The following is a 6,000-nucleotide window of genomic DNA, read 5'->3' on the forward strand; positions in this document are numbered from 1 at the left end:
CATGCCACGGAGCAACTAAACCCATGTGCCACAACTACTGACCCTGCGCTCTAAAGCCTGCAAGCCACAACTACTGAGCCTGCGTGCCACAACTACTGAAGCCCACGCACCTAGAGCCCTTGCTCCACAACAAGAGAAGCCACCACAGTGAGAAGCCCACGCACCACAATGAAGAGTAGCCCCCGCTCGCCACAACTAGAGAAAGCCCGCATGCAGCAACGAAGACCCAACACAGCCAAAAATAAATTAATAAAGTAAATAATATTTTAAATATATATCAGTATATGAGAAGGATATATACTAAAATATTGAGAATAACTACTGAGACTGGTGAGACTGTGGATGGTGTAGCTTTTTTCTTATTTACATCAGTTTATCTCTATAAACTAAATTTGCTACAATATTAATACATATACATGCATGAATCTTGCAATTAAAAAACAGACTCTTTTTAATATTGCTTCTTTTCCTGTTACCCACCAATATATATATGTTACTACTCATTTTTAAAATATCTTCTGTCCACATTTGTCCCAACATAATTATCTTTTCCCTCATTTTATTTCAATCTTTGAAAGATAAAATATAATTCAGAAGAAAACAAGAAATCTACAAAAAAAGAGACAAAAAAGATAAAATACTATTAACACCTTTGCTTTCAAATTACCAACAGCCTGTTAAACTTTTTTGAGAGGCTGGGTAGTGTAAATTAATGCAGGGCAATGGAAGGTTTATGAATTCTTATTTAATAATTGCATTAAACTATATTTACTGCTTCTTAAAAGTGAACTGAAATGAGAGCAAAGACTGGGTAGAGATAAGGGTGGGACTCTCATCGTCTACTCTGTCACATTGTTCTGCACACTGGGGATGCACTATAGCATTTAATGCTCAAAAACGCTTCAGGAAGTCCTATAAATGATGCTTAAAGAGGTAAAGTAACTTGCTTGTTAACACACAGTAAGGAAATTTAAAGAACTGAGATTCAAATCCAGGCATGTCTGACTCCAAGGCCCATGGTTTTTAATTACATCTTGGATACATCAGGAAATATGATTTAAAAATGGAGCAAATAGCTAGACAGTAACAGACAAATTGGCAAATTCTTCCTTCATATTAGAGTATTTGATTATGAAAGCTCAGAGTTAAAAATCAGAATTCTATTTATATGAATAGACATTTGATGACATTAATAAGAAAATAAATTACATGTGGAGACTTTAGGAGAATTTTTTTTAGGTTTGTACAAAAACAACCCCACAAACCCTAAATTAAGATCCACTGACTGGCAATAGCTATCATCAAACGTAGTAAAGTACTTGTGTATAATTCCTTGCCAAACATTCACTTCATCTCTAGGATTACCAAAATTAACACCCAATGTTATTTTTCTACTCTGAAAATTTCTATTAATGCATTCTAATACAATTGATTAGTACAATTAATGAGAACTCAGAGGTACTGTTAATAGTTTTGTATTTAATAGCTTGGACCTCTTCCTATGCACATATATAGAAATATAAGTACATATAAAATATATAGATTTTATGTTTACAGAAATGGTATCACCGCCATATTATTTGGCAACTTGCTTTTTATTGCATGGCAATGTCTTCAGCTGTCCCTTACAAAACATCTTAAGCAGATCTAGAACTACCTAGTACTTACAGGTATTAAAATTTCATCCAACCTTGTTCAAAATTTCAGTGTCATGCCTGATTTCAAGCTCTCCTCTAATCATAGTACAAGCTAGATTTGTGACATGAGAAGTTTGGGATAGGGAAAGAAGCACATTGGCTTTTTATTTTCATACTTCCTCAGTTCTTCTGCTGTTGGGAACACATCACTTTTGCTTCCATTTCACTAAAGAGAACTTAGTCACAGGGCCACCTCCAACTGCAAGTCAGGCTGGGAGATAGTGTCGCCAAGGTCAAAAAGAGAGAATGATTCTGCTGAAGGCTAGAAGTCTCCAACACACTGCTGCTCTATATAGGGTGACCATGTGATCTACTGTCCAACCAGGACACTCTTGAGAGCTAAATAATTCAGCTGAGATAAAAACTGAACTCTAAGACTGTTTGGGGAAAATTTTCTTCTCTGCTTAATAAAGTCTTCTATAACCTCTCTTCAGGTTGCTTTTCCCAAGGTAATCTGTCATCCTTTTTGTGCTGCCAGAGCAGTCTATTCATAACTCTAGCACACCAGCTCATACATTTGTACGATTAGGTATTTACTATCTTTCCATCTACTAGGATGGGCCTATACTCTCCACTCTGCACCCTTGGCCATCTTTAAGGTTACTGATCCTTTTCCTTTTCCATTTGGTCCTGGTTAAGAGATAATAATCATGACAAACTCCGCCATTATAGGGCGGGGCAACTGGTTCAGTCCTGAATAATCACAAAACAGCATTCACACTGACCTGTTCAGGAGTGATCAAAATTGGAACAGAACGCTTCCATGAGCTTTAATGTGTGGTCCCTGAGAGAAAGACAATAGATCCTTCATCCAATGGGTCAACTGCTACTGATCTCCATCATATTGTTGCCATACGAGAATACAGTCCTAAAGTTTGGATATTTTCTCAGTACTTGATCAAAAACTTTAAAAATCTTGAACAGGCAAAAACCACACATATCTGCATTTTTTATTTAGCCTGTTTTTAGGCTCTAAGGCAAAAATCTTACTATGTCACTGTCCACTCAAAACTCTTCAGTGACTCCCCACTGCTCACAGGATACAAACCCATGCTCCTTATCATGGCCTCATTATCTGGTTTCTTCCTCTTCCCTTGCCTCATTTCTCATCTTTGTCCACAACTCTGACTTGGCCTTATTCCATGCCACCAAAATCCCGTTTCTACAGCTACTCACCAATGCCCCTACACCCTGATATTGTGAGAGAGTCTCAAGATCCATTCTTTACATCCCCTATCCCATTCTGAGCCTTCTCCACCACCACTGAGAATTACCACCATATTCATTGTGTTATAACCTCGAGTTTTATTGTGGGTTAAGAAAGTTACAAGGATAAAAATAGATGGCCATAACTCTAGGTTATACTACCACCACCTCCCTTACACACACACACACACACACACACACACACACAGACACACACACCCTCTGACTCTGGTTTACCTCGACCAGGAAGACTGCTTTGATTGGTTCTAGGTCCTAGGCATGGGAGCCCGTCTTTGATGCTTCTACAGTAACTGTGCAGAGTGCTATCACAGCACTTATGCAGTGAATTGGTGTGTCTTGCACACTGATCTCATCCACCAGACTCTGAGCTCCTCTAAAGTAGTTTCTGAATCTATATTCAACTCTATATCCTTAATGCCCAGCACACAGTAGATACTTGACCAATATTGGTTAAACTGAATAAAGCTGAAGACTTGGAAAACTATGGCTGGAATACATAGAATTCTCAAAAGAAATTCCAGAAATTTAAAATATAATGGGTGACCTCCATTACAAGGTTAGGTAAGGCTGTAAGAGAGAACCCTGAGTCTGCATTTTATTATCAGCTCCATCCTCTCTAGAGCCTTAGTGTCCATTCCTGTTGGCAAAGGCTAACGTGGACCCTACTACGTGCTTTTTCTTCCCATCTGTTAAGCCTCGTGTTCTGAAGGGAAAGGAGCCACAACTGCCAGTTGTCATTCTGACCAGAAACATTTTGACACATAGACATTTATCATATAAACTTGTAACTAATATATAAACTCAGGACAAAATTTAGTTTTGGTTTTCAGAAGTTGATCTGGATTCTAAGTTTTTACTGTCCTATACTTCAAATCCTGTTCATTAAAAAAATAAAGTTGACTTTTGTTGATGAGAGTGGTTTGAATTTGGGTGCTGGAATGACTAATTTACTTTCTCGAAAATGGATTCCCTTCCGTTCTCCAAAATTTTTGATCTCTCAATTTTATCAAGTACATAGATACTTTGCTTATTTTTATGTTCAGTATTCTGATTTATCATCATCATCCACCATTAGAGAAGAGAAAATTTGTTGAGGCCTTACTATGTGCCAGGCACTGTGTTTAGTGTTTTACTTGCATTTCCTCACTCATCTTTAAGAAAGATAAGTAAAAAAATCCAAGTATTGTAGAAGGGAATAATAAAGCATGTTTAAATTATATGTCCTAAAACATGGCCAAAATCTCTAGACACAAACTTTGAAATCTCTGTGGAAAAAACAAATCTCTTCCCTCTGAATTCTTCTAGTTTTCTGTGTCATATGTACAGCATTTTGCATCAACATCACTCAAAAAAAATATCGAATACTTATTATGTGTTAGTCCTAGAAAACACTGGTTATCAAGACGCTTCCCTCATAGACCTTAAAATCTTAGAAAGCAGATAGATGTGGGACAAACAGCAGTAAGTATAATAAGCATAAAAAAAGGACAGGATTTCCAGGGAGAGCTAACCTAGGCTTGGGGCCAGAGCAAGAAATACTTCTCTTAGCTAGAGAAGTTATTATGCTAAAGATAGGCAAGAAGTCACCAACTCAGGTATAACAAGGAACAGCATTCTAGGCAGAGGAAGTGCTAGTCACCTATTCCACAAAACATCTTGTACAGTATCTTACCTAATCTTCAAAACAATTCAGAAAGGAATCATTATTGCCATTTTACAATAAGAAAACTAAGACTCAGAGACTAGATCAATTGATAAGATTGGAACCCTTGCCTATCAGAATCCAGAGCATTTCCACTATGCTTAACTTCCTCGGAAAGCTGCCTGCATCAGCTTCCTATTGGACCAATGGTTAGTAAACTTTTTCTGTAAAAGGACAGATAGTAAATATTTTAGGCTTTGCATACCAAGAAGGAACAACAAGGATAAAATATAGGAACTTGAATAACAAGAGAAAAAAAAACAAATTTTCATAAACTTTTGAGGAAATTCAAAATATAATAATAATAATTCAGTACAATGTTTTGTACTACAAGTCTACTAATGAGAAAAATAAAATTCTTTGGGGGGGAATACCATTTCACTTAATTGGGGTTCAAAGCTAAATGTTCCCTATAATCAAAAAAATTGCAAATATTCACCTGTGAAAATCATTCTTAACTTGTGGATCATACCAAAACAGGTAACCAGTCAGATTTGGCTCATGCGCTATTGTTTAGCAACTCCTGTACTAGGCCATGACCATCAAGAGTAGTACTGTCCAACAGAACTCTAATGTGAGGCACACATGTAATCTTAAATTGTCTAGTAGCCACATTTTTAAAAAGGTAAGAAGAAACAAGTTACATTTATTTTAATAATTTATTTAACCAAAATATTACCATTTAAAAACACAATCAATACAAAAATTATTAATGAAATATTTTGCCATCCTATTTCAGGCCAAATCTTTGAAATCCAGTGTGAATTTCACAGTTACAGCATGTCTCACTTGGACTAGCCACGTGTCAAGTACAGCACAGCTCCAGAGAAGAGTTCTGTTGGCTAGGAACGTAAAAATGAGAAAAGCAGATAATATAGCATCTATGTTCAACTGAAGAGTAGGAATTCTGTCTAAAGGTGGCAGCTGCCACTCAGCCCCACAAAATGTTGTCATGTGGAAAAGTGGTCTAGGATATTGCCAGATGTTCCAGATCTTCTGAGAAACCAAAATCTAGAATTTAAAGTAAAAATCTCCCGATTTCTAGATAACAGCAACTAATATTTTTTTAATTTATACGTACTGTGCAGGTCAAACAATTCAAATCTGCATACTATATTTGGCTATGACTATCTCCACATTTATCTCCTCTATCCATGTCTGTCTTTTCAGTATCTAAGCCATAGTGCTCATAGGTACTCAACATATTATAGGACTTTCAAGTTAAGGCAATAAATATTTGCCAATAAAATACTCTTGAGTATTTCAAAGGAACAATAATGGATGATAATAAAAATAATTATGGAAGCAATCATATCTACATTTTAAATCACCTTATAAAAATAAGTTTACCTACTGAGATTATTCAGTAGCGTT

At 36.3% G+C, this 6,000-nt stretch overlaps 1 protein-coding gene across 1 annotated transcript in view; it reads right to left on the reverse strand.

Moving 5' to 3' along the window:
• Positions 1-6,000, reverse strand: part of DCDC1 (doublecortin domain containing 1) — a gene marked incomplete at both ends in the record, with an annotated part of 430,017 nt that overhangs the window by 244,479 nt on the left and 179,538 nt on the right. The gene's annotated exons all lie outside the window — the stretch shown is intronic.

Source organism: Leucopleurus acutus (assembly GCF_964270905.1).
Source record: "Leucopleurus acutus genome assembly, chromosome: 8".
NCBI lineage: Eukaryota > Metazoa > Chordata > Mammalia > Artiodactyla > Delphinidae > Leucopleurus > Leucopleurus acutus.